Raw genomic sequence first — 24,066 nt, forward strand, 5'->3', positions numbered from 1 at the left:
TGCTGCAGGATGCTGGGGAGGCTGTAAATTCAACTGGGTTTGAAAAGCAATTTCTAGAGCCAGAAGCCTCCACAGTTCCCATGCTATAGCTTGCCAAATCCTGGGAGGATTTACACCAAGAAGAGTCTGACTGGAATGAGGTGTCTCCCTCAATACTCAGGAGGAGAGAGGACCTGAGCCCACCCTGCTGGCACAGTGATGGGGCACATATTCCCCTGTGTGGGCTGCCTGGGGTGCACACACCCAAAGGTGCCCATGGCTGCCTTCAGGAGGCTCTCAGGCTCCAGGGCAGGCACTCAGCAGCGGTGCCACAGGGCATGAGGTACCTGTGGGAGTGAAGGATGCTGAGTGTGAGATAATGACAACCTCCAGCTTGTCCACATGCACAGCCTGGCCACGTTCACACAAACTGGAGACAGGCTGGGGTGCTGTGCAATGTCTGAATGCCCCCCAAAGGCAGTGGGTTCCCTTATTCGTGCAGGTTTCCATCCCGTTACAAACACCGTTCTGCTCTCAACGCAAAATGTTCTTACCAGGGGCTCTCACCCAGGCAAAAAATGTTCTCCTCCAATATTCCCTCTGATTTCTGGCTGTTTAAGGGGTTTTTGCTCTCCCCAGCTGGAGAGGCACCTTGCCGAGAAGAGGATCAAAGCAAAATCTTTTAGCAACGGGGTCAGGCCCAGAAGGCTCGTCCTGCTCCTGCCTCGCTCAGCTGCAGGTGGAGGAGCCACTGCCCCGGGGCTGCTGGCAAAACTGAGCAGAGCTGGAGAGCCTGGGCCAGAGGAGAGGGACTTGAGACAGGCAGGGCCCCCCTCACAGGGCTCCAACCAATCTGCCTGCAGTGAGAGAGGGATGTGGAGAGGAAAGCTCGTCTCTCTAGTGCACTGAGCACGTGCCCTGGGCATGGGCTGCAAAGCCACACTACGGGACAAATTTTTAGGGTATTTTTCTTTCCATTTGGGGATGCCTAAGCAGCTGAGCACTAATCCAGGGCCTGGGAGAAAGTGGTCTCCAGCCCCTTCTCTACTGCCATCTGCTGAGGTGTCCAGGGTCACGTTCCCTGGGTCCTCTCCTCCGTGGTGCTCCGGTGTCAGTGGGCAGGAGCCCCCCTTGCCCAGCCAGGGCAGGGCTGGGGAAGACGTTACAGATTCAGAGGGAATTTTATCTCTGCCAGGACTATAGGAATACATTAAACAGACAGTGAACACTGGGCTAAAAGGAGAGGAACACGTAAGAGGATTAATCAGAGATAAGGAGCAACAGAATAACATTTGCAGCACTTTTCTCCCTTATTTGTGTGACACATCAGCTGCATGATGGGGGGCTAGGAGTGATACCAGCTCCCCACCACAGCCTGGCCACCCTCTGCCACTTCTGAAACTGCTGCTGATTGCACCTTTCAGCTCCTGCCTTCCCCAGTTTCAACTGTGTTGTATTAACTTTGCTTTCTGGTGGTGCTGGACACAAACACCCCATGGGGAGCAGGGGGCTCACACCAGGCGATGGGTGCCAGCCCCAGGTGCTCCTGCCCCTCTCCTGTTGGCACAGGCAGCTTGAACCCCAACTGAGCCTTTCCTGCAAGAGACCCCAAGTGCACACAGCATGTCCCCAGAGCCTCATGTTCCTCGGGGACAGGCTCATGGCACAGCATGGCAGCCCCTCTCTGGCAGTGAGGCAGCAGGAGCTCCCCCCACACCTGCCTGGGCACACGAGGCCCACCTTGCTCCAAAGGATTTTCAGGAGGAGAAATTTATGGCTGCATATAAAATTCAGAGAGGAGTTAAATAAGAGGGGAGATTTACACATCCTTTACATTCCATTAGCAAGAGGGCACAGCCTGCATCCCCTCCCAGGCAGCAGCAAGGAAGATTCAGGGAGGCTGTCAGCTCCCCTCTCCCACAGCTGGCAAAGAAGCTTGAAAATCCAATCAAGCACTTTCCTTTGGGCCTTCAGGAATCCCAGGACTTTCACTCTGGATTTACAGAGAGCAATTTCCTCAGCCGATGGCTTGGACTATCTCCACCAGCACAGCACAGAGCAGGGCGGGGAAGGGGCCTGGGGGAAGGGATGCTGAAGCAGGAGGCAGGACAGCAGGAGTGATAACAACATCCCCAGCCCAGCCGGCTTCGTGACAGCCCCCGGGTGCAGAGGGAACCGCGCTGGGCTCAGTGAGCTCATCCAGCAGCTCCAGCAATCCACAGCCCTGCCCTGCCAGCCCGGCCGGGGGGAGAGCTCACCCTGACACAGAGGTGGCAAATGCTGGACCATTTCTGGCAGCACAGCATTGGTGAGACGGTTCCCCAAGCCAGGACAGAGCTGGCCCACAAGCTTTCTCCGTGGCAGCAGGGACTGTCCCACCAAGCCCCCAATGCTGTCACCAGCCTCTACTGAGCTACACAGGAACTTGCTTATAGAAGGTGACAAACAACCTCACCGGGTCCCCCTCCACCCTTGCATTTTCCAGGACCCCTCTCCGTGCTCCAAGGCTCAGTACAGCTCCTGAGCTGATGACAGATAAAGGCAAAAACATTAAACAAAGAAAATGCACAGGAGCAGGGGAGTCTTTGAGTGTGATGCTTTCAGCCTGGGGCTGCCGGCATTTCTAGCGGAGAGTCTTAGTTCATACTTTATAATCCCTTCCTAATCAGCTCCCAGCTCTGCTGCCTGTGCCAGCGTGCCCAGGGGGGGTGCAGGGTGAGGAGGGGACTCTGCAAGCAGTAGTGAGTGGGCTCGTGAGCACAGCGTTGCTTCCCAGGTAGCCAGGTCTATATTTAGAGGCACACCTGCCCACGCTTACTCTGTTTCCTACACGTGTGTGTACTAACGTTGTACCGAAGCAGCAGCCTCAGAAGACAGCACCTGTTTGTTGACAGGAGACGTGCATCTCACCAGCCTCTTCGCCCACAGGGCTCCTGAAGGTGTTTATCTGCAGGAATAGTCACAGAATCACAGAATGGCCTGGGCTGGAAGGGACCTCAAAGATCATCCCGTTCCAATCCCCCTGCCATGGGCAGGGAACACCTTCCACTGGAACAGGCTCCTCAGAGCTCCACCCAGCCTGGCCTTGAACACCTCCAGGGATGGGGCAGCCAAGGCTCCTCTGGGCAACCCTTGCCAGTGCTTCACCACCCTCACAGTAAAGAATTGTTTCCTAGTGTCTAATCTAGACCTGCCATCTTCCAGTTGGAAAGGGACACGGGCTCATCACAGAGCTGCTCCTGCGGCACCACGATCTGACACACACCCACCCCCAAGGTCCCCTCGGGATGCACACACAGATGGTCCCCCACGGGACACAGGCACCTGGGGTCCCTGTGGGAAGCATGGACACACTGTCAGAAGAGGGGGAAGGACAGCTCAGGCTGCTGGTGGTACCAGCAGTGACCACCTCAGCCGGAGCCAGCACGTCCTGCGTGGAGATGCTGCTGTGGCTGCTGCTGAAGGCACAGCAACACTGGCAAACATTTACACACCAAGCTTCGTAGCAGCAGACCTCAGCACTCCTGCTGCATAAGGATCTGATGATTCCCTGAGTTTCTGCTGTAGTAATGAGCTCGATCAGCCCATGCAAATCGGTCTCCATTTGAAACCAGCTTTCTCTAATGGAACCCACTCAGTATCTGCCTCCTGAAGTTTTCACACAGATTGATCTTACTCATTTGAGGTGTGAAAGGCAACTGGGACAGGGAATGGTTTCACCTGCCCTGGCATGGGATGCAGCTTGGAGCCTGATGGCAATCCTCAGCTCCCTTTCTCACGTTCGAGGTGACATCGTTTGCAGAAACAAAGGGGCTTAGGCTCTGAAAACCCATCTCCTGTGGCAGTGGATTATGTCCTTACATCATTCCAGTCACTGAGAGGAGCATTTGGATAACGGAATTTACACAATTTAGCCCTTGGTGTCAGTGGGTTCAGCAGGAGAGCCCCTCCACCATGGCCTATTTGGAATATGCAAATAAACCACGCACAAGGAAATCCATTTTGTTAAGTGCAAGTGGAAAAAGCAATGCCAGTTCTCGTCCCTTTCTGGCTGACATTTTATTTAACAGGCTATTCATTTGCCCCAGTGTCCTCAGCAGCAGCAACAACCACTTCTGTAACCTCCCATAACTCACTGCCAGCACCTTTTTCAGGAGCCAAACTGGTGAGGGCCAGTGCCTCCTCCTCCCTCCCAGAGGCAATTAACAACGGTGAAGGTTTTACACAGCAACCTGCACCTTGCTGTTCAATGCCACAGCTCCAGCACCGGCTCCAGGAGCCCTTGGACAGCACCAACTGACACCCTAAATGGACAGGTAAACCCCAAACCTCATCCCTCAGGCCTGATCCTTCCAGGGATGCCTGAGCCCTCTTCAAACCGTTGGAACAGGGGTCCCCTGAACTCCTAGGAGAGCCCAAGCCAACCCATGCAAATCTGTGCAGCACAGACCTCCCCCAGCTCCATGGACCACGGACCAGGTGTTTTGGGGCGCTGTGCCCCGAGATGTGCACAAGCCCCTCGGTGAGTGAAAGCCTGGGAGACACACACAGGTGTGCTCTGGGAGACACACACAGGTGTGCTCTGAGCCCCTCTCCAGACACAGGGCCCCTCTTGCTGTCCATCCTGCTTGGGTTTGTCTCACTCCCTCCTATCTCTTCTTTGTTCATTCCAGAGCCCTGCTACGGTGTCCAGGCTGATCTGCAGGGACCAGCTCACCACCCACAGCCAGGGCAGAGACAGAGAGCAGGTCTTGGAGCCCGTGCTCCTGGACCAGGGCTCACACTAAGCCTAAATGAGCTTTGCCGTGGGGGAAAAGCCCTCCTGCAGAAGGTAAGGAGGATGTCTGGAAGGGGACAGGGCTGCAGGGAGGGAGCTGCCTCTGGAAGGGGAGCAGCCAGCTGGTCTGGGAGACCACAACCAGCATGGCTCTCCCCACCAACTGCACTGCACTCTTTCTTTTTTTTTTTTTTTTCCTTTCCTTCTCTCCAATTTATCTTTTTGACACGTTCAATGATGCTTCTGCAGACTGAAAACAATAGAGACAGAGCTTCAGCCAAGGCAATTTCAGAGCTGAATCAAAGCTAAAATAACCTAGACAGAGAGCAGCTGAGCAAAGACAGCTCAGTGAGGGGGGGGACAGAGCAGTGCAGGTGCCCTGTCCCCTCCACAGGTTGGGGACAGCAAGTCCCACACAGGAGCTCAGCGTGTCTCGATCTCCCCTTTTGCCTGCCATCCCTTCTGGACCTGGTGACAACATCTCCCCCCTCCCATGGAGGCAAGTCCCCACCCCAGTGCAAAGTCAAGCCTGGCAGCTGCAGCTGAATAAGTACCTGCTTGTCCAGCACACGGGCTCTGTGCTCTGCATAGCAAGCACAGCGTGCGCTGTCCTGACCCTACAGCCCTGCAGAACAACCCAAATCTTTCAGGTAGAGATTTAATTTGGTTTTTTTTTATCCCTTACAGATGCTACTCTGCTGTGACGTGAAGGAGGCTGGGGGGAGGGGGATGGATGGACAGACACACGGGCAGGGAGAGATGGAGGATGAGCTGATTTCTGCCAAGTGAATGAATATTCTAACTGGACTCCTAACAAGGAACAAGACACAATCCTCAGCATGACTCAGCCTGGAAACACATGCTGCTTCCCATCCCCACTGCCAGGACTGGCACGTCCCCATTGCTCAGCCACTGTCCCACAGAGGAGCAGCCACCCCAGCACCCACCCCAAATGCTTTCCACAGCCAGCACAGGTAAAGCCAGGCAGCTCCTGGTCCATGGACAGGCTGACCATGCCAAAGGCAGCCAGGCAAAGCGGAGGCTGATGCTGTGCAGGACAAGCCGTGCGTGGCTGACACGTTGCTTGGTCTCTCACAGACCTCCTGAAAGCAGCTGTCAGAGCCCATCCTGTTCCAGCTCCCTGCCCCTCCAGACACACCGGTAATTCTGCTTCACCCTCCGTGTTCCCTCCTTTGTTTCTCTCTGAGAGGAAAGGTTTGAGCACCCCGAGCCTCACTGTTCTTGAAAAGCATCAAAAGCAGCAGGCAGAGCAGAGAAATGGGAGGTACAGGATCGCAAGCATCTCCCAGGGCTGGTCTGCGAGGACACCTCATGCCCCCAAGTTCCCAACAGGGGGACAGTGGTCCGTACAGGACACTGCTGACATCCTGGGTCAAGCTCAGGTGGCTGGGAAAGGCAGCATTATATCCCTCTGCTCCTGCATTTTACTTGTGAAATGCCACATCCAGCTCCAGGGTTAAATGTGGGGCTGGGCAGGAGTTTCCTCAAGTGCCTTCTCTGGGCGAGCCCCACGTGAGCATCCCCAAGGGGTCAGTGGCTACCCCAGCCCCAAGGAGCCTGAGCCATCCCCTTGGCTCCCCAGCCAAGGCACTGTGAGCACCGTGTGCCACTGCTTGCCCAGCTGGGTGCAAAACCCCACGCTGGGGTGGGAGGCAAGCTTGGCTCGTGCCAGAATCTTTTAAGGGAGGTGCTTGGCATCACTTTCTTTGGGCCCCTCTCTTCTCTGCCCTCCCCGCAGTCAGCTCCACCTCTCTGGACGATACAGCCCCGTGCCAACTGACATGGGGCTGATCACCTTCCTGAGGACACACAAATAAACCCCAGCCCTTCTCCCTCCCTCCCCTTTCACCCGGGGAAAGCGCTACCCTGTTTACGATAAACGCCGCGGTGCGGGAGCCGGGGAGTGACAGCTCTGAGATGGCATGTCAGCTCCAGCTGTCCCAGGAGGACGTGTCAAACTGTCACATGGCATTAGCTGCGACACGTTTACTGCACAGCAACCCACACCACCACCACGGGGCTGTGCCACGGCACCCACAGCCCCCATGTGGGAGCGCTGCCTCCGCTCTGGGACCTCTCCGGGCAGTCCCCTGGTCAGGGGGTGACGGCCACTGCTTTTGTCACCTGGCTCCTTGTGTATCTTCTCCTGCAGCAGGACACCCATGGCCTTTGATAGACTGGTAGGATCAGGCTGAAACAACCACCTGGCTGCCACTCGAGCACCAGGAGCAGGGCAGGCACGGGGGGCCTGGGTTTATGGGTATGGCAGGGGGAGAGATGGAGATGCATCCCCAGTAAGGCAGCTGGTGGTGGCAGGGAGAGCTTGGCACGGGGCAAGACACCTCCCCATGCCAGGCCTGGTGGGGCTGGCTAAGTCCCCTGACACAGCCCCAACTCCCCACTGCCATCCCCTCCCTTCCACATGCTATCTGTGCCCTTGAGCTGCTGCAGCGTGAAGCAAACAGATCTGCCTACAGCACCACTGCTTTGCCTTCACCAAGGGCGACTGGAGCAAACCCGTTTTGGGGTGGGTTGAACCCTCTGCCAGGCAGTGGTGGAGTCTTAGAGGAGCCTCAGGGGAGAGGCAGCACAGCTGGCACAGCAGCAGTGGCTCCCTCACCCACCCTGCCTGTCCATAGCACCACATTCCCATCCGGACAGCACCGCAGAGCCAGGACCGACACCGCTCCTCATCTGCACGCCAAACCACCGCCCGTGGTCTCCACAGCTGTCACCTTGGCGCTTCTGGAGAATGACAATTCATAGCCGCTGGTGGCAACACATCAGATGACTTTGCCCTCAGTCACAAGGAGTGGGAGAGAGAGCTGAAGTTGGCCTCAGGAGTTCGCCTCCCCTTCCTCCGCCCGCTCAGATCGACGCTTTGAGGCAGTGCCTGGCTCTGGGCAGCTGCGAGGCCGGGGTTAAGCTGCTTGGGCACCAGCTGGGTTGTGGATAACACAAGAGGCAGCTGCAGTCCTGCAGCACTGGGCCAGGAACGCCTCTAACCGGCACTCCTGTTTTGGCCAACAGCATCAAAACCCCCTCCCAGAGAGGTGGACAAGGAGCCACCAGCTCCTGCTGCCTCCTCGGCAAGCTCCAGACACAGCTTCCCCCATTTCCTGCTTCAGTGTCCAGATTAAAATCCTTCTGCTAGCCTATAAAGAAGGTAATCAAGGTGACAACAACAACAATTAAATGCTCTCAGCAGATGATCCAGTTGGTCCTTAATAACTCCTGGCTGCTGGCAGCTTTGTCACTGGGAGATGGGAGCTACAAGCTTTGTGCTGGGGCTAGGATGGACATCCACTTGGGAAAGCTGGGGCTGCCAGGGTGAGGAATGGGAAGAGACAGGTTGGGCTTTCAGCTCCTACACTGGGATGCTCCAGCACCCTCTCAGCACTCAGGTTGCTGGCAAGGAGCTGCATGGGTACTGGGGAGGAAGGAGAGCTCATGGGCTTCCCCAGCTCAACCACAAAACCAATTATCTTTGTTGCAATTAAAAAGGAGGAGAGACAAAACCCTCTGAGCACGAGCCTCTGAAAATCCTGGCTCCAGTGCCTGTGGCAGAGGAAGGAGGAGCAGATCTCCTGGCAGAAAGGCTCTGAGCCAGTTCACACCCTGGGGATGGATTACCCTGCACTGTTTCGGTGGTACCACAAATTTACAGGACAGAGAGGAGATGCTCCCAAGCCCCTGCTCACCTTCTTACAGCCCCATCAGCCCTGCTGCTGCTGCAGAGTGGTCAAAGGGCTACAGACAACACAAAGCTCAGGGTTTGGGGCAGTTTCCAAATAATGCCTGTGGTGTTGGTGACTGAGATGTGCTTCCCAGTCCCACCGGAGCTATAGCTGGAGACATTGCTTACACTATGCAAGACTGAGAGATCAGAGACTTATCTGCTCCTTCACAGGCAGGGGCAGGGCTCTGCAGCCAAATCACACAGGGGTTGTGAGACCCACAAGTGTGATACCAGGCCTCTGCTCTTCATGCCAAGCAGGGCCATTCCTGGGAAAGCAGCCTCTGCTGGAGCTTGGGTAAGAAGCTGCTGCCTCCTCAGCAGAGGAGCCTGCAGGAGCTGTGGTTAGCACACCTGGACTTCAAGCCATTTCCACAGGGACCCTCTGCTGAACAAGAGCCAGGTAAAGAAGCGAGTGATGAGACACTGTCATCTCAAACTTCCCCAGAGTGCCACTGGCTCTCTGGATGGATGCCAGCATGATTCCCCTTGGCCACACGCCCCAGCCTTGCTTTATTGGTCCTGTAAAACCCACATGCAGCGGCGGGAACAGCCAGCATCCCTGCTGACACCTCATTTGCAAGAATACTGCCAGGGGCAGGTAAACACAGGCAAGTCATTAGTACCAGCGTCAGCAGAGACAATCTAACTTGGATCTTATCCTGCCTGAACAGGTAGCAAGGGAAGGCACTGCCATAAACAGATCTCCTCTGAAGAGCTGAGACAAAGCAAACCCAGCATCTTCCTTTTACAGAGCCAAGGGATGGGAGCTGAGACCAGAGAATCCAGCCTCTCACAACTCTTCCTCCTTCCTGGATGAACCTCCAGCTCCAGGATGCTCCCCGGTCTCTGGGGAACACTCTCTTCCCTTCCCCAGCTCGGGCCTGGGTCCTCTCTGTGACTAGAGGATTCTGACTGAGGAAAGCACCTTTTTAAATAAATAAAAATAGATTAAATCAGTGTTCTATTGCTGTTACACGAGTGAGGCACACACTGTGCCGTGCTGGCTGTGATCGTACAGACCACCACGTGCACACCCACAGCTAACAGGGTGGGGATGCAGCTCCCAAGGTCTTTTCTCTCCACCCCAGGCAGGGCCAGGTATCGAATGCCATCTCAGAAATGTCTCTCTAATCAGTAGGGTTGCAGCAGGAGCAAACCCAAGGCTCTTCTGCTCGAGTTCTCTGCACAGCCAGTGAAAAGAGGAGTCTCACGAGAGTCACTCAGAGGTGACGTGGCAGCAGCCAGAGGAAGAATTGCCAGCTGCTCCATGCATGGAATACAATTCCCATTAAAGGGAGGAGAGAAAAAAAAAGGCAAAGCACAAAAACTGACCGAGCACTGAAGTGCTTCAAAGTGTCCTTCTGTCCTACAAGAATGGATCTCTGCCACTGAGAACCCACAGGGGGTCTGCAGGGCGTGGCAAATACTGCTGAAGCATCCCAGTGCTCCAGGGTCAGTTAAGCCCCTGGACTGCCTGGGGAGAGGACAGGCACCACAAGCCCACAAGCCCCAAGCAGCCAGCCCCTGATAGACCTTCCAGAGGGAAAGGAGCAGGAGAGGAGCCACATGGGGTTGTTAATCGGGCATTCTGCTACTGGGAAGGAATTAAGGGCTTCCCAGAGAGGCTATTCCTTGAGGATTGCAAACTGTAAACTCCCAGGGGATTAAATCCTGAAGAGGATATCCAACTAGCAGGGAGAGAGGAGAGGCCAGCACCATGGGAGGGACGGTGATTACAGAATTACCTGCCAGCCTTTTAAGACGATAAATGGCATGAAATTTTATACAGATAAATTGAGGCTTGACAGAGCTGGAGAAATGGTCTGTGCTGGGGCAGGAGCAGCCTGTGCTCTCTGGCTGATGGCAGCACAGAAGCAAGGCATGGAGGATGGAGCAGGCAAAAAATAGGAGTCTTGTTTGCATGGCAGAGCCACACTGGGAGCAGGGGACCAGGGACAGACACAGTGTCCTGCTCCCACCCAGAGAAGGGATGGCACGCACTGAGATCAGTGCTGCAAGAAACCTCAACCCCTGCTCAGCAGTCAAGTCAGGCAGCGGGAACGCTGCTCCAGTGCAGGAACAGGTCATGCTGTTTTTCCTCTTGCAGCCAGAGAGCACAGGGATGGTTTAACCTTTGCTCCACAGGCCAGGCTGGTTCCTGTATCGCTGCCTGTCCCAGACCCACGAGCACCCAGGACCTGTGGACAGCACACGTGGGCTTTGCAAGAGCAAGACACAGAAGCAATTCAGTACCAAAACGGGCTGAATGGCAGCAAACCTGAGAGCCAGCCTGCAAGCCTGCAGAGAGCTGGCTGCCTGCCCTTCCTTCTCCAGGACTGTGGATGGCTGAGCCCTCAGAGCTGGGCATTTCCCTTGCTCACTGCCACATCCCAGCCAGCACCCAGCTGTCCTCCTCATGGCCCTTCCAACCTTTGGCAGCGCTGGGAAAGACGAGGCTTTGCTGCTTTTTGTTCCAAGGAAGGCTGCCTGGTTTGCCCCCTGTGTTGCAGGGGTCCTGCCCCAGCCAGCTGCTTCCCGGCTCTCCTTGGCAGGGAGGGAGCACACAGCCCACCCAGGCCCCGAGGACAGGGTCCCGGGCTCCCCACCCAAGCCACTGCCACCAGAGACATCTCCTCCGTCTCTTGGAAACGCTGCCGAGTGGGAGCTGCCACTCAGGAGTGAGTCACGCTGCCGGGCGGGCAAGGGTGGCTCGCTGGCACGCCAGGCACTGGCTACCACTCGCCCCCCAGGACCCCCCACTCCCCCAGGGGCTGGGCACAGGGCACACAGCCAGGCTCTCCCCGCAGAGCAACGTCTCCTGCGGCTGGATGACAGCCCCACGCCTCCCACCCTGCTCCACCGCGCTGGTGCAGCTGCTGAAGCACTGCAAAGCAATTCCCAGGGGCTGCTTTTCCATGTCGTGGCATCAGGGAGAGAGGGGGAGCAGCCCTGGGAAAGCGGCTCTTGCAGAGATGGAGACCCCATGTCCCACTGCACGGAGGCATCCTCTGCCCCAGCTCAGAGACCTCGGGACTAAGGGGAGACTGAGGCACGGGGGGAGGAAGGGACCTGCAGCAGGAGATCACTGATAGTGCAGAAATCCATGGTCAAAAGGCTCTCCTGAGCCTCCTCACCCTGGGGGAAGCATCCCTCAGGCCACAGGGCAGTCACCCCCCTTTGGGGACCTCCTGCTCACCCAGCCTCAAAGACAGCACAAGCTCCTCCAGAACCGATGGGATGATAAGCACCTCTTCTGAAAGGGAGCAATTACCACAAAACACAGATTATGCAAATACCTTGGTTACCAAAATGATGCTCCCTGAATTCTGAGCAGGAAAGAAAAGAGCCGTGGAGAAAATTCATTTAGCCCAGAGCTGCATCGCATCTATTTAAAGTGCCCAGAGGCAGAGAGGGGCCTCCCTGGGCACAGGGACTTTAGGAGGCCACCACAGCCTACTGACCATCACATCAGGGATGGAGATGGCACGAGGCATTTACCTTTCCTCCCAAAGCACTTCAGAGATGTTACTATCACTCTCCTTACAAGAGGAAACTGAGGCACAGAAGCAGGAGGCGCTTGGCCAGCAAGACCCAGTGTGCAGACAGAGAAGAGGCTGAGGGGTTGCCAAGAACAGAGCAGGGAATCAATCCCACTGCTCCCCAGTCCCCCAGGAGCGCTCCCAGGCTGGCACTTGCTACTATTGTGGGATGGGTTGGAATTCCAGAGTTGGCTTCGCATAGAGCTGAGGTGTGGAGAGAGGCAACAGGACCATGGCTTTAGGGAAAAACCTCTGTGGGATACTCAGGATGGGCTGGGACAGCAGCAGCCACGAGGTTGGTTAGGGGAAGGCTCAAGGGGAGCCCATGAGTCTCATTTCAACAGGTGGGGACTGTCCTGCCTCGGCACATGTTCCCTGGCACGGAAGCAATGGTGCTCCCAAGGCCTGATGTTACCGGCTCAAGAGCAGCAGGGCTCAATGTGCAACCCACTGCTACACAGCCCTGGCTGTGCTCAGCTGCTCTGGGCTTCTTTCTGCCTCCTCCACTGCCACAGTGGGTCAGTTTGCAGCCCCAAGCCCTCGAGTGGGGTGCACAGCTGGTGCCACAGCCAGAGGGGTGAGAATGGCTACCCCACTGCTGAGAACAGAGTGCCATCCTCTGTGGTGGCAGAGGACCCTGAGAGCCATTTCAGCTTTGGAAGGACCAGGTGCTGATTTGGAAGGATGGAGGGTCACACACACACGAGACAAGGGCCATCAGGATGCACAGCAGGGGTGGCACCACTGCACACCAGGCTGCCACATTTTCCCCAGTGCAAGGTGGGTCCAACAGCAAACACCTGATCTGATACTTCTGGTTCTCACAAGGCTGCTGGAGCCACAGACCCTCCCATGGGTCTGAGCTGGCAGCACACCCTCCCTGCCCTTGGCAGGCTCACCTGCCTGGCTGTAGTCACTCAGGGTGCCTCACTGACGTCGCACAGGGAGGAAGGACAGCTCATGACGCAGTAAATGCCAGCAGAGCCAGCCACGCTATTTCCTATCCTCATGGAGCACAGAAGCCATAAGTCAGCGGGAATGCTCTCTGCATTGATGCCAGGCAGATTTATGATAGCACAGGCACTGCTGTGCTGGTCCCAGCATCCCCTCCTGCAGCCAGAGGCAGGAACAAGTCCCCAGAGAGAGTGTCTCCATGGGCAGCACCAGTGACACCCTCCCACTGCCAGCACTGGCTGGTCACAGGGACTGAAGCATCTCCTCCAGGGCAGGTGAGGACCCAGACTTTGCCAAGTCCCCCCTGCAGCACCAGAGGAGATGCTGGGCTGGACTGCAGCAGATGAAGCTCACCTGCTCCTGATGTCCTGGCTGTCCTGCCATGGGGGATCCTGTGCTCCAAGGCAGCCCTTCGTGCTCCCAGTCCTGTGGGAAGACCCTGCCCTCCCTCCTCTGGTCACAGCCCCACTTTGGGCACCTTCCCAGCACAGCCTGTTTGCAAACAGCCTTCCTGCAGCTCTGGCACACTCAGGCAGTGCCACATGCAGTCTGGTGGCATCGCTGGCCCAGCAGCCATGGGGCTCCTCCGGCTGCTGCCCTGGTGAAGGTGGCCACGCTGGGGGCTCAGGCAGCAGGTAAGAGCCCAATCCAAACCAGCACTCAGCAGAGATGCCAAGTCACCTGAGTGTTTTCCATTTTCAGGGTGAAATGCCTGCCCATGACAGCAGTTGCCTCCCAAAATCCATCTCTGGATTTGAGAGCCCCAGTGATATTTCCAGGAGTTTCTTCCCACACCCAGGGAGAGATGGATCTTGCCCCCAGGTACCCTGCAAGCCCTTGCCTGGCTGCCCAGCCCTCTCCCATCCTTGTCTCGCCCCCGGGCAGGTCTTCTCCACCACAGAGATCTGCCCGTGGTGCCTCTGCACTCCTGCTGTGCCAGAAATTGCTTGCAATGATGTACGTGTTGGATTTGCTTTTGATCAGCAAAAACCCAATTTGTCCTTATCTCCCCTCCCATCCTGAGCTCACATCACCTCAGGAAAGACAGAAAGTTAAATTCACAGACAAGGTAAGAAAAGCCAGGTGCCTCCTGCTGTTGTAACCCCAGCAAACAGCACAGGCACTTTGCAGTTCCCCTGTGACACCAGCAATCCCACCTGCTGCCAATATGGCTCCTGACTTCTCTGAATTCACTCTAACTCTCTTACTCTTTCCCAAAATCAAGCATCCTGTGCCCTGCTGTGGGCAGGAGCCCTGCTGATGCTGCTGGCCTCTCCCAGTGACATCAACTGGCCGCAGGAAGTGTCCCAGCACCACCCTCTGTGCTTCTGCTGATGGGGATGAAGGCAGAGATCCTGGTTGCCTCCTCCTGTGACCACACAGCAATGCTACAGGGGATTTCTGCAGGCACCAACCCCCCAGCTGCCCACACACCACTCACCTCCCCAGGCCAACAACCTGCAGCCTGTATTTTTGCTACTCTCAGGAGAAACAGCTCGGGCATCCAGGCAGTAAGATGAGCCTGGGCTGTACCTGAACTTTTCCAGGCACCATCATGGTCCTCTGGAGATCTGCCTGTGGGCACTGCCTTCCCACTGCTCTCTCCACCCGAATGCAGAGCTGCATGGAATTCCCAGTACTGACCAGTCCATGGTGGGAAGTGGGCAGGTCCCCTCATTACAGCCCAACAGGAGTAAACAACAAGAAAGATGAAGAGAAGGGGACGAATGCACCACTCCTCTCCATAACTCCCTTAATATTCCATGCCTCTATCAGGAGTCCTTTTAGCCCAGCAGCCTGAGTTGCTTGGAAACTGTTTGCTGCAGCGACCGACAGCCACTGCTGGGAGGGCTCAGTGCCAGCCCACTTCCCAGGGCTGCCAGCCTGGAACCTGAGGGAACAACCATGCTCCCCTTCCTGGCATGTGCTGCCAGCCAGAGGAAGTGGAGATGGGATGGGAGCAGCTCCAACACGCACCAGGGATGGAGGAGCCAGGAAAGGCTTGGGGACCATGAGGCTCGCTTTAGGACTTGGAGATCCTACAGCTGCGCTTCAGAACGTTCCTGGCCAGAGGGGAAGGGCGAGTTTCCAGAACAACATTCATGGAAAACGTGCTCAGCCTCACAAGATTTATTTGGCCAAATCTGGACATTGAATTCAATCACTGAGAAGTGAGAGAGAGGATTTTGCTTTATGGACAAGTACTGGTGTTGGCCTTAATGGTGAAATCACTTACTGACACCTCCATAATACTCTATGAATAATTAGGTATCTCTTCCAATTTATGGCTTACCATAAAGTGCTGCTACAGTTTTGGAGACAGTACTTTTTTTTTTTTTTTTTTTTTATACCACAGCACTGACAAAAAGCATATTGTATTGCAGGAGCGGCAGCGTAAGTATATTTATCCATTGGCCAGGATTCTGTGGTGTGCTTTCCTCTCTAATGGCTGTACAAACATATATACATCCCAGATTTATACCCAGATTTTCCATACTTTGCTCTGCAATTTACATAATATGCGAAAATTTCTCTATAAGATGGAGAAGAGCACGGAGCTGTTCCTGCCAACCCAGCCGCTGGAATTCAGCGCTTCCTCGTCTCGCACCGCTCGTGTTTCCCCACAGTGACAGCGTTCCAGGGATTCTGGAACCGCCTCTGGGATCCCCACCTTTTAGCTACGCGCTCCCAGGGAGAAGGAAGGCTGAAGGGGAGGTGGATGAGGCCCCCATGGTCAGCTCAGCACGGGAATCCCCAAGGGAAGAAACACGAGGGGAGCGGGTTCTGCCAGTGCTGGTGAAACTCATTGCCAACACTACCCCACCTGACAGCTTCCTCCATTGCCCTGCTGAAGCGCTGCCTTTTCTTCTCAAAAAATGTTGTGGAATTAGAAGTCTGATTGATATGAATATGTAACAACGCTGCTTTATTAATAGCAGCTGCATTATCAGTTTGCTCCCTGCTATTGGCAGGAGATCTGGGACAATATGTGGTTTGAAAACTAAAGAGAAATGCAACCCGCAAAGGCAGCGGCAGCGAGATCATTTCATCCCTTTTCCCAGGGAGCTGGCCAGGGAGACACAAACACGATGGTCACGGATGCAGAGCATCGCTCCTTCTGCCGGGTCGTGGGAGCAGGCACTGGGACAGCCTCACAGTGTGGATGGTCCTGAGCACACCCGCAGCCATCTGCAAGAGGATTTGCATTCAGTGCCCCCCAGCACAGGCAAGAGACACCCCTCCAAGCCAGGGACCACCACAGCCAGCTGTAACCCCTGCAAATTGAGGTCATCTGGTACAGAGCATCACGCAGATCTCCCTGGCACGGGCGATAAACTGCCTTTGCAGTTTTCTTTCCTCACTCCCCCCACCATCACCACCCTGGAGGCTTAAATGAAAACAAGATTACAGAGGAGATTGGATTGGACATATATCTCATGTGCTATTTTAGCTGTAAATTATGCCAGCTTCATAAAACCCCAACTGTTCTTTCCCGAGATCCCTGCATAGATTGGTTGGCGAAGATCAAGCAACCGGCACTCGCTGCGGGCAGGCATTGTCTAGAAAAATGCTGATAGGGTCCAAACAGGAGCAAGAGCTCACAGTGCTACATATATATATACACACACAGAGCATTTATATGCACGTACACACAGGCAGGACACCACCCAAGAGCTTCCCATGCCCATTGGTTAGCCAGTGACACACACAGACGTCTCACCAGCCCCTGTCCACCGGGCTTTGGCGACCTGACAGTACCGATCATCTGTGCTGTTTCAGCTGCCTGTGCCAACGCAGCTGATGCTTCCCTCAGCCTTAGCTAATCCCAGGAGAGAGCAGAGCATCAGGCAGCACAGTCCAAAGCCAGGCTGGACTCAAGGTTTGGGACGTGGGGCCGTGCTCTGTGATGCTGCACGGAGTGAGTGTGAGTTAGCACACGTGGTAAGGGGAGCAAGGCTTGCTGCTGTGGCAGCCACAGGGCTCCCAGCTCTGGGCAAGGCTGGGAAATAGGGCTCTGCAGCACCAATGCAAAACAGCCATAGCCCAAACTTTGCTACAGCAAACCTGGCAAGAGGTTTTGCAATTCCTCTCACGAGCATCACTGCACCTTGGCTGTGCTCCACGACCCTGGAGGACAGAGCAGCCAGGCTCCCAGCACAGAGTGCTGCTTCAGGGAGAGTAGCACTGCTGCCCAAAGCTGGAAGGACAACAGCTTGGTGCACACTCAGCCCCAGCCCCCTCCTCTAAGGTGCTACTAACACCCTCTCCCCCCCATTAGGGACTGGCTCCTTGCTGTGCTGCCTGTGCTGTGAAAGCATGTGCAGTGCATGCACCGTGGCAACCAGGACCTTGAGCAGCAAGCCACGACTTGGCTGCTACAAGCACTCTACCACCTCCAAGAGCCACCCTGAGCCCCAAGGAGTGAAGCCCCCACAGCCCACAGGAAATCCTCCTCCCCCCAGCAGCCATTACCTGGAGGGAGACAGCTCGAGGGTGGCAGCACACTCTGCCTCTCCCCGAGCAGGCAGGCAGCGAGCCCTCTGTCCTGTCACATTCCCATGGCTCCAGCTGCTCAGAGCTCAGCCAGGTCCCACCACACTCCCCACATGTGTGGGCTCACAGCCTGCACCACCAGCCTGGGGTATGCACACAAGGAAAACCCTCCCTGGCAGGACGGGGCCAGCCTGTCTCATCCATCCTCCTCTCCCACTGCTCCCTCTGGGCAAAGCTACAGCAGATTCAGTTTTGCACATCTATCCCAAGTCTCCCACGTGAAGAATCCCTGCAGGGTCAGTGACCTTTGAGGAGACCACACAGTCTGTGGGCAGACATCTGCATGTCTTGTCCAAAGATAGGGTACAGCAGCCTCCCTGCAAGCACAGAGGCAATGGAAGCTGGCAGAGGTCCTGCATCCCAGTGTCACACATTAGGAAGAAGGGAACAAACACCCAGGAGCGGTCAGGGCAGCACAATAACGCTGGTCAAATGCCAGGGGTCCATAACCACAGACCCCAGGGTGCCCTCCTGGATGAGCTGCATCACCCTCACGTGGACACACCCCCGTTCCCACCTGCAAGAAGCCATCTCCACACGTTCCTCCACGCCTTTCAGCACCGAGACCAGGCACGGGGCTTGTCAGCGTGTGTACGTATCTATTGATACAAACCCAGCCTTCCTGGGCAATCAATAATGCTATTTAAGAGATAAGTCTTGCTATTGACTGGCTGCTGAGCCCAGCTCCTGATTAATTTAAGAGAGAGAGAGAGGGAGGGAGCTCAGAAGTGTTCCCAACGTCACCAGGCATCAGTGTGCGTGCTCAGGCTGTGCAGGCAGGGATGGATCGGGGCAGGGATGGACTGGGGGTGCTGTCTCTGGGTTACAGCAGGATGGGGCTATGCAGGGACCTGTTTTCTAAGGGGGATGCAGCTCCACCACCAAACACCTCCACGATCTGAGAAAGGAGTCGTGGATCTCTCTACCACCAGCAGGAACCACAAGGTACGTCGAGGCAGAAACACACTGATTTTTACACAGTGGAGGATCTGTGCACCCTTGGGGAAGAAAAGGCCCATCTGTGAACGCATGTGAGCACTCACTGTGCCATGCACAAATTAAAACTGGGCATTGTGTTCCCTGAGCCCAGCTGTGGCTGTGCCAGATTTGAGGCTGCACCCAGCCATGGTGTTTTGATCATCACTTTGAGTGGCTTGAAAGAGATTTTTTGGCTACCAAGCCCTCAAAGGCAGCTCCTGCCCATCATGTCTCTGTCCTGGCTGCATAAGTCTCTGCTGTGGTGCATGTAGGGCCTCCTCTCCTTTTTCAGGAAAGGACAACTCCCACCAGAGCAGGTCAGAGCAGGAGATGAGCAGAGCTCACCCCGCCTCCCAGGAGGGGAAGGCTGTGAAGCTGCCATCCCTCCTGTGGAGGACAGCAATCCCCTACAAGCATTTGAGGGAGAATGACAGAAGACAGGGCTCTGCTGAACCCAAAGGACGGTTCTGACACACCAACTACCCAGAGGTAATATTCATCCAGATCTGAGATTTCCAGCCCTCCAAGAAGCAAGGATCTGAACACACCTCCAGCACGAGCCACAGAAGAAGAAAGACTGTCTTAGGTAAGCTGGATCAAGTGGAAAAAAATGTGTGCTTCAACAACCCAGAGGCATCTTCCAGCCCACAGCGCCCAAGGCCACCACTGTGATGAGCTGCACGACTTGAAGGTGCCATATTTCCTTCCACATTCCCAAGGGTTTCTCCCTGGTTGATGTGGATCCATGTCTCTGTGTCCTAATTCCCAAGCTGGAGCAACGCAACTGCACCGGTGCTGTGGATGGCACATCCCAACAAGCCCTGCTCTGCCGGGGAGCAAAAGGCCCCATTGCATCAGCTCATCTCCCTGCTCTCAGTGCAGGCTCTGAGACATCACCCAGCGATGCTGTGCCCTGGGAGAGGCAGGTGACATCAAAAAGCATCTCAGCGCTGGGAGACTTGGGCTGATTTCTGCCTGAATGGGAGAGATGGGAGCAGTCTTGCTGCCCTGGGCCCCAGCGATGGTGGGGGCCCATTCGGTGGAAGACCCTCAGATGATCTGAGCCTTGTTCTTTAGATAAACACCTTTTCACCGTAAAACCACAGTGCCTCGGGGCTGGAGCTGCCCTGGCAAATGACACTGAACTCATGGGTATGAATCAGGCGAGAAACTTGCTGATTTCAGCGGGAGGGAGGAAGGACCAGTGCTAAGGCAGAGCTGAGGACTCCTGGCTTTGTCCGTCGGTGTCAGGGTGCAGCCACCAAACAAACCATAAAAGCATCTTCCTGGTGTCACGGGGCTGCAACTGGAGGTAAAATTCCAGCTCTGCAGGTCCACAGGCAGATCCCAGAGCCCTGCTTACCCCCAGCATGCAGGTCAGCTCCCAAGAGCTCAGGTGGGGAAGCAAAACACGAAGGCAGCTGGTGCAGACAGCATCGTCTCACCCGACTGCTTCCCGCTTGGGGCCTTCTCCTGTGCTAGACGGGGCTTTATGCTTTGCACTTTCAGTTCAAAGCTCAGACTGGCTTACTCTGAGACAGAAATGAGCTCCAGAGCTTGTTACAAGCTCACTGTTGTTCACTGCAGGCATGTGGCTGCCCTCCTGCCTCAGGAAGCTTGAGGCCAACAGGTCCCTGTCCACCCTAACACGTCACGGCACCTCTTTCATTCCTCAGCCTTATCTCCAGCACCCCACTCCCTGGCTTACAGAGAGGGACCAAGCCTGAGCCCATTTTAGTTGCATCCCCACTGTGCTCCCCACACCTGGCACCGCACAAACACGATGTGCTTTTCCATCTGCTCCATGGGCCCACCCTGAACAAGTGATCCCAATTCCCCTGAGCTGGGAAGGGCTCATGGGCAGCCGAGTGAGCTGCTGGCAGCCACTGTCCCCTTGGGACAGGACAGGGGACACCAGGACAGCCACAACAGCTGGGGCTGCTGCAGGGACAGCCCCTGGTGCCAGCAGTGCTGGAAGAGGCAGACGTGCTCCAACTGTGGGGTGTTGGTGGCTCGGTGTAACCCATGCTGGAGCACCCAGCCAGCAGCACTCTGTGCCCCCTCATGTGGGTCCCACAGCAACTGCCTGCAACAGTGCTGAGGTTGGTGCAGCACAGTGGTGGCTGTTGCCATGCCAATCAAGTGGGCAGTTGGCACACTGAACTGCCAAATGAGGAGAGCAGCCACTCCGATGTCCCAGGGGGCTGATTTCCCCCACAGGCAGCAGCATGGCAGAGCCTGAGGAGATCAGCTGCTCTCAGCACCAAGCACTCCTTGATGGACACAGCCCCAGAGCACCTGGAGCCCACTCCCAAAGCCCCACAGCCCCACACTGCCGCACCCCAGCTCTGGCCAGCAGCTGTTCCAGCAGCCACCACTGCCCTGGTGGCTGCCTGGCGATGGCCACAGTGGCAGGAGCAGCCAGCAGGGCAGAAAATGCAAGAGAAATTTCAGCATCATGGTGGGGGGTGAGCATGGTAGGAGGTCCTCAGCCAGCAGCCAGAGAGCTGGAGGCTGCAGGCTCAGCCACATGCCAGCACTCAAAGCACAGGGACAGGGCACTGTCTGGGCAGGCAATGACCAGAGGGGACATCAAAGTGAAAAAAAAAACCAAATCAAAAAAAAAGGATGTTGTTTTGTCTGCTGCTCAGGTGCGGTGTGAACTCCTCACTGCAGGACAACATGGATGCCAGCAGCTCGCTCAGGGGCATGGATGACTATGGAGAGCTTCTAAACAGAGGGGAGCACCCTGCCCAGGTCTCTGCCCAGAACAGAGGCCCTGCCCTGCCCTCAGCACCTGCCTCCACACAGACACAGGCCACAGGCTCAGCTCCCTTGGGCCTGACACCGAACCATTCTTGCCCTCGAGACAGTCTCATGCCAGGCGAGGTTCTCACACACAAGAACACACATCCCAGCCTGCCCTGGTGCAAACCAGGTTTTCTGTCCTCCACCCTTCCCTTGTAAACGTGGGGAAACTGAGGCACCTGAAGATAGAAGGTGGCACACAGGTTGTCATGAAGGAAGAGAAAGGTGAGAATGTTTTCAAATTGCTCTTCCCCAAAAGCAAGCCACGTCTCTCTACCAGTCCTGCTGCCGACAAGAAGGAAAACTCATCCCATCCAAATTGCTGTAGAATAGGGAAATGAGGAAAAAAAACCAAACAAGCCTCAAGCCAGGAGCCAAGAACATTTGTCTCTCTTCTTTCAGCTCAATCAGACACAATTCATGATGGTAACTGCCATGATACCAGACTAATACCAAGAATGTTGGAGCATGCCAAGGTGACCTGGAGGGGAAGTGGCAGAGCTCTCTGCCCTGAGCCCCACTTTCTGTGCTTAGCCTTGTCCTGCCCAGGGGCCCCGGGACGGGGAGAGCCACCCAGGGTGTGCACGGTGCTCAGCTGCACTGATCCGATCCAGACACGCGAGCCCTTCACTGAAATCCCTCCTCCCGAGCATCATGTCGCGAACCTCCCGCACATACACCGTCCCAGCGCTACCGGGGCTGCGACAGAGAGATGGGGCAGCGGGGCGGCCAGGAAGGGGGCACCCCATCACCACCCTGGCACCAGCAGAAGGCCACACACGCGTCTCCCGCCGACCCTGCCGTCCGGGCTCCCAGCGGAGGACGAGGCAGAGCCCTGCTCCGGCTCCTCCACGCTAGCGATGGATTCGGGGCACCCCGCGCCCGGGGAGCCGGGCATCCCTCCCGACGCGCCGCGGAGCGGCCGGGACTGGGGCGGCGAGGAGGTGGCGGGGAGGGGGTGGCCGGTGCAGCCACCTCGCTCCCGCCGGAGCATCCCGGGGCAGCCGCCGAACTCCCGCGCACGGAGATGCTCGCGGGACCGACGGGTCCCCCCGCCCCGATCCCGCGGCATCCCGGCGGGCTCCCCGCGCCCCGGGGACAGGGCTCACCTGGGGTCCGCCGCCGCCGCTCCCTCAGGAAGCCCCGCGGCTCAGGCGGGCGGCGCGGCGGGCGGGCAGGGCAGGGCACCCGCAGCCCCCCGCCGCCGCCGCCCCCATGGCCCGGCCGCCGCCCTCAGCGCTCGGACGGGCCCCGCCGCCGCCGCTGCTGCTGCCGCCGCCCCGCAGCGCCCGCCCCCGCCATGCCGGCCCGGCCCGCAGCTCCCGGCCCCGCGGCGGCGGCGAGCGCGGTGCGCGGCTCTGCGGGGCGAGGGCGGGCGGCGGCTCTGCGGGGCGGGGCGGGACGCGGGGCGGGCGGAGGAGGGCGGACCCCCCCCCCTCCAACCCCCAGTCCGGGGGCTGCGGAGCCCGCCCGCCCCTGCCCGGGGCAGGCGGGCATCGCCCCCCGCGTCCGTGCCGGGCGCGCACGGACCGGCGCCCTCGGTGGGTACCGGAGGGCCGGGACTTCGCCCACCTCCTCAGGGCCCCCGCGGCGTGCGCTCGGTCCGCAGCCGAAGCATCCCTCCGGTCCCTCCTGCCGGGTGTCCCCGCTCCAGCCCCGCACCGCTGGAGCCAGCCCGGGCGGGCTGCGGGCAGAGCGGCGGGCGAGCACCGCAAAGCCCCGCACCTCCCGCGCCCCTTCCCGGCTCGGTGCAGAGCCAGCCTGCCCAGGCGCCCGCCTGCCGTTCCCCGAGCAGCCGCCCGTTTCGGGCCGCCGCTGCCCTGCCCTGCGAGCCCCTCTCTGCCTGTGGCACTTCTCCTTCGGTGCCGTTTGCCATGTTGTCATCCACCAGCTCAACACCGTGAGACCCTTCTGCAGTGCTTCGTTGGCTTTTTTTTTTTTTTTTTTTGTTAATTACCTTTAGGCATTACGTACGATGTGCAAACACTGACACCTTACTCTTCATCCCCTTTTCCAAATGCACGGGATCGTCTGCTTGCTGGTCCATAGGTAACTCCATGGTAACCACCCTGCCAATCTTGGCAGGGGGAAATCAACAAAACCTCTTAAGGAAACTACATTATCAATGCATAAAAAGAGGCTTGTGTGTGCTTCATTTGAAAAGATTGAGAAGCAAGGGCTGGGAGGTAGGTTACCATGGATTTGGGGAATTCAAGTACCCTATTAGCTGGCTAATGTCCTCAAGAAAGAATAATAGATTTACAAGCCGTGAATTCCTCCTTTGAAAATCCGACTGACTTCCATTCTATTGCTTTCCACATCTTCCCATTCTATTCTTTATCAGGACTCCAAGCAACTCATTTGGTCTATACAGAAGTTGAACTTGGATATAGCTTTCTGGCTCTAAGCTTTTACAAAAATTGCAGTCACACTTGCTGCCTCCCATCTACATGATCCCAGTGTTCATTCCAGGGTACCCAGCCCCACTGGTAGCTCAGTAACTCAGTGCTGCTCCTCCTCCAGAGCCCTCCATAGGGAAATCCAGCCTGATCCTGGCAATCCCTTGCTCTCCATCTCATCAGTGTTTTCCAAAAGCATTTTCTGACATTTCTGTTTCAGAGAGTTCTTTAGATTTATCTGCCACAGGAAAGGGCATGGTATGTGAATTTTCCAACATTGTCCATGGCAGATCCTGATGTAAAGAGATTAATTTTATG

General features: G+C 56.6%; 1 protein-coding gene across 2 annotated transcripts in view; it reads right to left on the reverse strand.

The window, feature by feature from the left end:
• Positions 1–22,580, reverse strand: part of FRMPD3 (FERM and PDZ domain containing 3) — a 56,082-nt gene extending 33,502 nt beyond the window's left edge. For both annotated transcript variants that reach the window (XM_050310481.1, XM_050310479.1), the window contains exon 1: positions 22,459–22,580. The gene's annotated coding sequence lies outside the window, so the exon portion shown is untranslated. The remainder of the gene's footprint in view (positions 1–22,458) is intronic.
• Between the last annotated feature and the right edge of the window lie 1,486 nt (positions 22,581–24,066).

The sequence above is a fragment of the Myiozetetes cayanensis genome, unplaced genomic scaffold (assembly GCF_022539395.1).
Source record: "Myiozetetes cayanensis isolate MyiCay16 unplaced genomic scaffold, myiCay2020 scf15, whole genome shotgun sequence".
In the NCBI taxonomy this organism is placed as follows: Eukaryota; Metazoa; Chordata; class Aves; order Passeriformes; family Tyrannidae; genus Myiozetetes; species Myiozetetes cayanensis.